The 10,242-nt window shown below is 49.5% G+C and overlaps 1 long non-coding RNA gene across 1 annotated transcript; it reads left to right on the forward strand.

Moving 5' to 3' along the window:
- Positions 1-332: 332 nt before the first annotated feature.
- On the forward strand, positions 333-3,769 carry LOC143822895 (uncharacterized). Its single transcript, XR_013226293.1, has 3 exons — positions 333-380; positions 1,563-1,687; positions 2,766-3,769. It is a non-coding gene; the product is annotated as an uncharacterized LOC143822895 (long non-coding RNA).
- Positions 3,770-10,242: the final 6,473 nt, after the last annotated feature.

Below are 10,242 nucleotides of genomic sequence, written 5' to 3' on the forward strand. Positions count from 1 at the left end.
TAGAGTGCTAGGAGGATGTTCTGAGAGCAGGCTGGGCGTCGAGCGCACGATGATTATTCATGGCAGGGCCTCCATGATGCGCCAAATGAATATTCTTTCCCTGGATGGGGATGCATTATGCTAATGTTAATATGCCATGCTGGGGGGAGGGGGGGACGACGACACTATATAAACAAAACCTGCCCTTTTGCTTCCGTCTAGCCCCTGGGAGATGCAGGTTCCACCCCCTGAGCTCTTTAAACCGATTAGGCAAAGGGGAGACTGGAGCTATGTTTTTGTTTGTTGGCGGTGGGGTGGGAGGGGGGGGGAGAGGAGGTTGTGCAAGGCAGCAGAAATGTTATGAAGCTGGGAGGGCAAAGATGGGACTGCACAGAAGCCAGGTGAGTCCAGGAAACATCTCACGTATGGGTCTGTCTCACGGGACGCCGGAGGTACAAGGGGGGACCCTGGAGATCAGACCCCTCAAACGTGTATTTGAACTACAAACAGCAACTGTGAGAGGGAATATGGCTCAGAGCTATAGTAATGGGGGAAAAGGGGGGGGTTGATTATTCTTCCCCTCTGTGCCTTTTCTGATTTGAAGAGTTTCTCCCTGGCTGCTTTGTGCTCCAGCACAGGGGAAAAGACAGGCACCGTTACTGAGCATTCCTTTTTGCGCTGGAGATGTTAAAGCTGCCAAGGGAGAGGTCCAGTCAGAAAAAGAGAGTGTGTGGAGAGACAAACCTGTCCCATTGTGGCGGCTTTTTCCTGCTAAAAGACTAAGCTGCCTAGGTTGGTGGTGGTTGGGTGGGTTGAGCCATATAGTTAAAGCTGAGTTATGGAGGAGAGGAGTGGGATGCAATGAAAAGAAAGAGGGGGATCTAATCCGGTTCTCCAGGGCTAATTCTGCACATGGAAGATAATGCACTTTCAATGTGCTTTTGCAGCTGGATTTTCCTGTGCAGAACAGAAGAATCTACTTCTAAGGTGGATTAAAGATGCATTAACCCTTGGGTGCAGAATGGGCCCAGGTTAGAGTCCACCACTCTCTAGCCATGACGCCACGCTGGCTTTCAATGAAAAAGAGCTGGGGTTTTATACCCCACTTTCTCCTGTTTGAAGGAGCCTCAAAGTAGCTTGCAATTGCCATCCCTTCCTCTCCCCACAACAGACAACCTGTCAGTGAGGTGGGGCTGAGAGAGCTCTGAGACAGCTGCGACTGGTTCAAAGTCACCCAGCTGGCTGTAATGTGGAGGAGGGGAATCCAACCCGACTCTCCAGATTAGAGACTGCTTCTCCTGACCCCTACATCAGGGGTAGTCAAACTGCGGGCCTCCAGATGTCCATGGACTACAATTCCCAAGAGCCCCTGCCAGCGAACGCTGCATCATGCTGGCTCCTACCACAAATGCTCTAGCTGTTTTAATAAATATGGAGAGTTGATTCTACCCACTCCGATTATAGCCCACCATAGCGAGAGAATCCATCACTCACTCACCCAGCTGCCAAATATACCTCGGCGTTCCTACAAATGAGACCTTTGTAATCAATGTGAACACTTGACCCCTCTGTTTACTTTGCAGGCGTCGGGAGGGGGGGAAACAACACAACATGCAGTTGCTCATTGATCAGTTTTGAAGGGAGCTGGAACCGGGATTGGTGTGCAGCATTTCTGGGAGTTGGTCCGTGCTGACCAGGAGTCCTCTAGGTAAGTTCTTGTTTTATGAGGAGAGAAAGTGGCTGTTTTGAAGGATGGTCTCTATGGCATTATAACCCACTGAGGTCCCTCCCCTTCATCCCCATGTCCCCCCCCCCGAAACCTCCAGGAATTTCCCAACCCAGAGTTGGCAACCCTATGAATCTGGCCTCACATAGAGGTGGTAGCCTAAGTGTGAAGAGTATATAAATTATTTCATGAATAAAAGATCTATCAGTTTAGCTCAGTTCAAGCCTCACAGTCTCTTTGCTCTTTGGCTACAAGTACCATTGACAGGCTGTGTTCCTTTTGCATCTGCCCATGTAGAAGAAGGTGACTATAATCTATCCTGAAGAAGTCACGGTTTATAATCTATCCAGTTTCCTTCCTTCCTTCCTTCCTTCCTTCCTTCCTTCCTTCCTTCCTTCCTTCCTTCCCTCTCTTTTTCCTTCCTTCCTTCCTTCCTTCCTTCCTTCCTTCCCTCTCTCTCTCTTTTTCCTTCCTTCCTTCCTTCTCTCTCTTTTTCCTTCTTCCTTCCTTCCCTCCTTCCCTCTCTTTTTCCTTCCTTCCTTCCTTCCTTCCTTCCTTCCTTCCTTCCTTCCTTCCTTCCTTCCTTCCTTCCTTCCTTCCTTCCTTCCTTCCTTCCTTCCTTCCTTCCTTCCTTCCTTCCAAAAAAGACCTTTAGGAGATAGAGACCCAGAGGATGGAGCTGATCCCTGAAGAACAGCTAATCTGTTCTGTGCTCAGGTTAAAACTCTGCACAAGGAAATGCCCCAAAACCAAAAACGAGGGACAAACCAAGTACCAGAAAAGAGAGTCAGCTTGGAGCGTATGAAACACTCATAAGACCTCTGGAGAAGACCAGAGCTGCTTTGAAGGCAACTGTCTTTTCGGTGCTTGACTGTTGTCAGCAGTTTCTCCTGACTGATGTTGCATTCATGCTCTCTTTACCGCCAGCCCGGAGGAAGCTGTGCTCCTGGGGAGTTGCTGAGCAGCCGTAGGGTGGCAGCTTCTCCATCCCCGCCACCCCCACCTCTGCCCGCTCCCCCCTGCAATTACAACAAAGTCTTTTTGATCTCGTTTCCTGCAGTATTATGAAGACTCTGATGGATTGCTATGGCAACTGGCCAACAGGCCTGCATACTAAGTGGTGCTGGCAGAAGGAAGGTGATGGAAAGTGTTAATAATGCAAGCGCCCCGCATGCATTCAATGCAGCGCCAACAGCTGCATTGCACCGCTGAGCACAGCCCCCCTGCCAGTGCACCGCTGGTGGGAAACAAAAATGAAAATGTGGATGATCAGAGCTTCCGTCATTCCACAGAGGAAAACTGAGGGGGGAGGGGGAGCTGCTGGTCACACCCCAAGGATCGCTGCCCAAGATACTCTCCCATCTCACTGCATACTTCTGAAAACGCAAGTGAGAACGGCTGTGATATCCGGACGTCGTTCTGGCAGCGAATGGAATACAAGTATAAAAGAAAAGAAACAAACCAACAAACCCCCCAAAGGAACAGTGAAATAGTGTTTTTTTCCTCTGGGGACTGTAACTTTGCCTTTGTTCAGGTGTTTGGTGATAATTGCTCAGCCTCCAGTCGTGGGCTGGAGATCCCCAGGTGACAGAGATCAGTTAGAATCATAGAATCGTAGAGTTGAAAGGGACCTCCTGGGTCATCTAGTCCAACCCCCTGCACAATGCAGGACACTCACTCCTGGAGACAACGGCAACTTTGAAAGGTGGGCTCTGCACCATTAAACCGTATTGAAATCCGATTGAAACTCTGCCTTTCTCAGGCTCCGCCCCCAAAACCTCCATGTGTTTCCCAATCCGCATCTGGCAACCCTACGTGATCCCGAGCCTAATCGAGCCTGTGTGAACCTGGGAATTAAGTTTCAAAGCTCAGAACTCAGAATATCTCCACAAAATAGAATGCAGGGCGGACGTGTAGGGGAGATTTTTTGTGATGTGCGGATTGGTCCCTTGCAGCACATGACCTCCCCCTGATTGCACGCCGAGCTAACTTCACCATCATACGGGTCAAAAGCAGAGAATTGTTTGTTAGCCTTTTCACTCCTCCTATGGTCACCGATAGCGCTTTTGTTTGGCTTCTGACATAATCTTTGTTGAACAGGCTGCCTTTTAAAATGAAGGCACACAGGAACACACAGGGTAGAGCTTCAGGCTGTGGTGGCAGCCGTGGATGAAGAAACTTCTTCAGCAAGCCCAGCAGTCAGTCCGACTCCTGTTAGATGAAAGCCCCACCCGACCATGTTAAATCCATGGACACGGACACCAATAGTGATTTGAGCTCTTTATTAGGGTCCCAGCTTGGTAAAAGAAATGCTGAACAGAACCGAGAAACCCCTGAAAACCCCCAACGTATATATACAGCAAACAATGGATCCTCCCACCAGTGCGTGCGATTGGTCAGTTTTGTTTTCAACAGACTGGATCCGGTACACGAGATCTAGCCACTCATTGGTTGATTTCATTGTAAGCTACGATTCTGCCTCGGACCTCAAGCTCAGTCCTCGGCAGGTCTATAGACACAACAGGCCCCACTTGCTTTCTAAAGAAGTTCAGCAGGTCCCAGGGACGGTGTTGGCAGCGTCTGTTGGCGCCCCAGTAGGGACCCCTGCCCAATATTATGGTCCATTCTGCACTCATTGGATAATGCACTTTCAATGTGCTTTTGCAGCTGGATTTTCCAGTGCAGAACAGGGTAATCTACTTCTAAAGTGCATTGAAAGTGCATTATCCAGTGTGTGCGGAGTGGGCCTATCTTCCTGATCTGAAAGAGCCCAGGGTTGATGGGGGGGGGGGATGAAAACTTTTATAATGTGGGGTGAGGCCTCTCAGGAATCAAAAAGCAGAGATGAGAAACTGAGTAGGATCAGAAGGATTCTTGGTTGGGCAGAGTTAAAGGAGTCTGATGGCTAGAGCGCTGTCATTATAGAGTAAAAAAGGTAAAGGTAAAGGTATCCCCTGTGCAAGCACCGCGTCATGTCTGACCCTTGGGGTGACGCCCTCTAGCGTTTTCATGGCAGACTCAATACGGGGTGGTTTGCCAGTGCCTTCCCCAGTCATTACCGTTTTACCCCCAGCAAGCTGGGTACTCATTTTACCGACCTCGGAAGGATGGAAGGCTGAGTCAACCTTGAGCCGGCTGCTGGGATTGAACTCCCTGCCTCATGGGCAGACAGCTTCAAACATCATTTCTGCTGCCTTACCACCCTGCACCACAAGAGGCTCTTATTATAGAGTGGAACCTATCAAATATTTTTCCAACCCTAAAAACAAGTTCTTGTGTTAAAAAAAAAATTGGGATAAATTGGTGCTCCAGATTGGGGGGGGGGGGGTTGCACCCACTGGTCCCACTGGTTTTGCCCAGTCTAAGTTGGGAAATTCCTGAAAATTTGGGGAGTGGAGCCCGGAGAAGGTGGTGTTTGGAGATAATGCCGTAGAGTAGGAGTGGCCAAGTAGTGGCTCTCGAAATATCTGTGGACTACAATTCCCATGAGCCCCTGCCAGCATTATTTTCAGCAGTTTCGGAGTCACGATTCTAGAATTAGCTGGAGGCTGGCCCCCTTAGCTGTATGGCATCATGTTCTGCTGAGTTCCCTCTCCACAGTTTGGCCACCCCTGCCCTAGAGTCCACCCTCCAAAGCAGGGGTAGTCAAACTGCGGCCCTCCAGATGTCCATGGACTACAATTCCCAGAAGCCCCTGCCAGCAAACGCTGGCAGGGGCTTCTGGGAATTGTAGTCCATGGACATCTGGAGGGCCGCAGTTTGACTACCTCTGCTCCAAAGCAACTCCTTTCTCCAGGGGGGCTGATCCTTGTAGTTTAGTCATAACTCCAAGAGATCTCCAGGCCCTGCCTGGGGGCTGGCAACCCACAACCCTGCACTTCAGGCAGGAGGTTTACTAGAGTACATGTCACACCACCAAGGTCCTCCTTCCCCAAGAATTAGGATCGAGGTCTGTGTTTTCTATTCCTTGTTACAGCCTGGACCGGAACACGGAACGGGCATTTTCTCTTCCTCACAAACCCGATCCCGAATAGGCAGAAGCCCCGATCAGCCCTCTGTTCGGCATCTTTCGGCGGCCTTCTTGGCACGGCTTTTTGTCCTCACTGGCCTCTTGGCCTTTGTCTGGTTAATGTGGGTCAGGCCTGCCAACGTGATCTCCATGGCAACCCTCAATGAATGCCATTGGCTTGGTGGGCCTGCCCTCCACCCACCCACCCCCTCATTAAATTTCAATGACTTTCACGGGGCGGATGTGTAACTAATATCAGACACATGGTCTTCGTCAGGGGAAGGTTTAAGGAGGGGGAGGGCGACCTGGTGGGGGTGGGGACTTCGTCCCGACGTGTTGCTGGGTGGGGGGGGGGATCAAACAATGGAAAACAGGAAGGCAACCAGGGAGATGACCGAACTGCTTCAGCGAACCTTCCAACAGCTGTTGGAAGGAAAAAAATTGATGCATCTTCCATGTGGTCTCTTACTCAGCTGGCAAACACACAACCATTGCACCACGCTTGCACCCGGACATCTCCCGTTCGGCTAAGGAAACTGTCAAGTCAGGTGACGGGAGGCCAGATCTGCTACTCGATCCCACCCCCCCTGGGTTTTAAACATTTTAAACTGAACGTTAACCAAATGCAAGGAAAGAAAAGAGAAGGGGGAAAAAAGCTTCCCGATTTGAAATGAGACAGAATATTCACAATGAGCCTAATATGACTATATTAGACCCCCCCCTGTACTTGCATAGCCTCAGGGTATTCCTGTGTGAATATATACATCTTTGTAGCGAACGGCAACATGTGGCCGCTCTCTGCGGCTCTCTAAATCTGCGGATTTGGGCCACGCCAACACTAAACAGATTTTTCTGCAAATCTGGGGGAACCTCCTGGGTTGCAGGAAAACCTGGAATGTTAAAAAACATAAGGGATGGGTGGGTTTAAATTCCATCCCTAATAATAATAATAATAAAAAGATCCCTGAACAGAGTAGCAGCTGTCTTTGCCAGCTGGCAGGCAGGCACAAGCTGCCGACACCAGGAGCTGGGTGGGCAGGCAGGAGCACCCATTGGGGATAGTGGTGCAAGCAGTTGCTCCCGTGGAATGCCAGCTGCCTTAGCTCTGCAGGAGCCTGCTCTTTCTCCTTTCCCCCCTCTGGGAGTGGGGTGGGGGGTGGTTGGACGGAGGGCTTTCTAGGGCTGTATTCCTTTGCCCCTCATCTAATTCCTTCTGTCCCAACAGGGCTCTTCACTCTGCAAGTTTAAACAGGTTGGTAATCCCAGTCCCGTATGAAGACCTCCCGGCCTGGAATTAGGTCCAGGGTCTTTTCAGTTTGGAAGTACCCGGAAGATCTAAAGGCCTTGTTGGAACTAGCTCAGTCCTGCAGGGTCTGCAAGATGAAGCTCTTCCACCAGGCATTCGGTGGAAGCTGGGCTGACAGAAGATCTTGCCTCTCTTCCAATTCCTCCATTTAGTACCAACATCCCTGGAGATTGGCAACTGGGGGTTAGGGTTAGGTTTGAGACTGGTGGGTTGCGGATGGTTTTAGCTGGGGCTGTTAAATGTTGGGTTTTTAAAAAATTTATTATGGTTTTATTGTTGTGAGCCGCTGCGAGTTGGCTGGCCAGGAGCAGCAGCATACAAGTTCAATCAACAAACAAACAAACAAATATTTATCTCTGCTCCTATCACTGGTTGGCAAACTGCTGTACTGTGATTGGAATATGCACTGCCCCCTCTAGGACCATCTAGCTCAGGGAATCCCAACCATGGTTCTGGGTTACCCTGGGGTTATATGAGAGCTCCCCAGAGCTTACACAGCCTTTCCCAGAAGTTCAGATGGCCTCTGACCTCACTAGACATCATGGACCCCCTTTCCCCTGTTGCTCTACAGGCCTGGTCTCTTTCTCCCCCATGGAATGGTAAATGGTTGATCGATCAATCGATGGATTGATCGATCGGCTGGCTCCGGCATCTTATTTTCACATCCACTCCTCTGAGGGGGACTCTCACCACTTCTGGGGTTCTGTGAAGCCTGATAAATATTTCAGGGGTTCCTTCAAGGTCAAAAGGTTGACAAAACGCTGATCTATCCCAATCTTATCTCCTCTGGCTGAGTGTAGCTTGCCAGGGTTGCAAATGTAGACAGGACACCAGCGTGGTATAGTGGTCAAAGTCAGCAGCTACTCATCCGGCAAGCCGGGTTTGATTCCCCGCCTGTCCACGTGCAGCCTGCTGGGTGACCTTGGCCTCGTCACAGCCCTGTTAGAAGCTGTTCTCACAGAACAGTTCTCCCAGAGCTCTCTCGGCCTCACCTACCTCACAGGTTGTCTGTTGTGGGGAGAGGAAGGGAAGGCGATTGAGTAGGGCATAAAAACCAACGTTTCTAACATCTGTTCCCTGGGAGCCTTTTAAATGCAGATAGGAATCTTGGACCTTAAGCCACAACACCCCCCTAGCCATCCTCATCTGCCATCCGAAGGGGCACAGGTTTTTCTACTAAAACTTCACCCTATCCGCTCCCTTTGCTTCCTTCCCTGGGGAAGTTTTACATTCCGTTAGCTAGAACGCACCGGTGGCCAAACGGTTAAGAGCCGAACGCGATATAATTGTCATAGTTCAGAACTCAAGGCCTGCCAGCGGCAGCTATTATGATTTCGACGGTGACACAAGCGTTGGAATAAAAGTTAAAAAGGCTCCATGAAATAAAGATCGGGAAAGCATTCAGGCCCGCAAAATTGTATGATTATATAGGCTGCGAGATTGTAGCAATTATGTCACAAAGGAGACCTAGGGCACCAGATTTGAATAACTCCCTGCGAAAATATCAGGTGTGCAGGAAGGCGGGGGGGGGGGGTGAAAGCCCCTTTGAATAAATCCATAATAGCTACAGAACAAGTCTTAAGTTTTTTTTTAAAAGAGGGCTGGGTAAATGTCACTCATTGTTTGCCACTTGTCCCACCGTTGTGTTGAATCTGCTTTGCATCCTTCCAACAACCTGTTGTGATTTTCCACGGACTTGCTGGGTGGTGGCTTCGACTCTGTCTACAGGTGGATGTTACACACATCTGAGGCCCCTGGAAATCTCATCCCGGATGGAAGTTTTGTGAGAGCGAGCATTGCGAGGAATAACCTTATAAAGGTAAAGGTAAAGGTATCCCCTGTGCAAGCACCGAGTCATGTCTGACCCTTGGGGTGACGCCCTCCAGCGTTTTCATGGCAGACTCAATACGGGGTGGTTTGCCAGTGCCTTCCCCAGTCATTACCGTTTACCCCCCAGGAAGCTGGGTACTCATTTTACCAACCTCGGAAGGATGGAAGGCTGAGTCAACCTTGAGCCGGCTGCTGGGATCGAACTCCCAGCCTCATGGGCAAAGCTTTCAGACGGCTGCCTTACCACTCTGCGCCACAAGAGACTCTTAAATAACCTTATAGATAGGAAATTCTTTGCCCAACCACACAGCTGTGATGAGCCCCACAGCACACAGGAGAGCACAACACCTGGCTGGGAAAAATATTATAGAGTGCTCGCTGAATGTGTGTAATGTATATTTAATGCATTCGTAGGCTGTAGAAGCTGAAACGCATCTTGTTTTGTGTGGTTCATAGGATCAATTTGTCCACCAGGAATGTCGGTAAATTGCACAGTCCGACATTCAGACCCCTGACGTTTTATATGTGTATGCTACAGAATAAATATTTTATTTTTTGTTTGCTGTAGCTTGGCCCTTTTGACACAGATTGGAAGATTTGGGGGTTGAGCGTGTTTCCCTTCTTACGTTGTTTGGAAACCGGACTTCCCGGGCTCGGAATGCTTTTCCGCATTTCAGCCAAGCATCTGACGCCATTACACTGTAACGCATCTGTTCTTCCCTCTCATGAAAACACCGTTAAGACTAACCCTGGTTAATAAACCAGCTTCAAACCACAGTCCTAGACCTTGGTTTAATATGCCTTAAAGAACGCATTCCAGCAATCTCCTTTCAGTAAATCCATGAATTTCTGTGGAAGAAGTTTACATAACTGTGATGAAGAATATAGACAGGGAGAGTTTGATTCCCTGTTCCTCCATAGGCAGCCAGGAGGGTGGCCTCGGCAGGGCTAATGCAGGGGAACGCTGGGCAGTTGCCCAGGGGTCCCGGAAGCATAGGGGCCCCGTGGTAATCTATGCCCGAATGCATAAATTAGAGATGTGTGTATGGACAAGCTGTTTATATAAGACGCGGAAACTGTAGAATATAGACCTTATAAAATTTTTGTTGGAGGTACCGATAAATATGTTTAACTTTATCAATCATTTACGTTTTTAACCCTGTGAGTGGCTGTGTAGGTAGGGCCCCACTGTACTGATAGATAACTTTCCATTTAGACTTGAATGGCCTGGTCATTGGTGGGGAAGAAGGGCCTTTTGGTTGCCAACGGCCAGGCGGGGTCTGGAGATCTCTGGAATTACAACCGGCAGAGCTGGTGCAAGAGAAGGATTGTTGTAGAAGTAGGAATTCCCTGGCCCAGATCTTGCCTGCCTGCAAGGGACTTATCTCAGCC

The sequence above is a fragment of the Paroedura picta genome, chromosome 13 (genome assembly GCF_049243985.1).
Source record: "Paroedura picta isolate Pp20150507F chromosome 13, Ppicta_v3.0, whole genome shotgun sequence".
NCBI lineage: Eukaryota > Metazoa > Chordata > Lepidosauria > Squamata > Gekkonidae > Paroedura > Paroedura picta.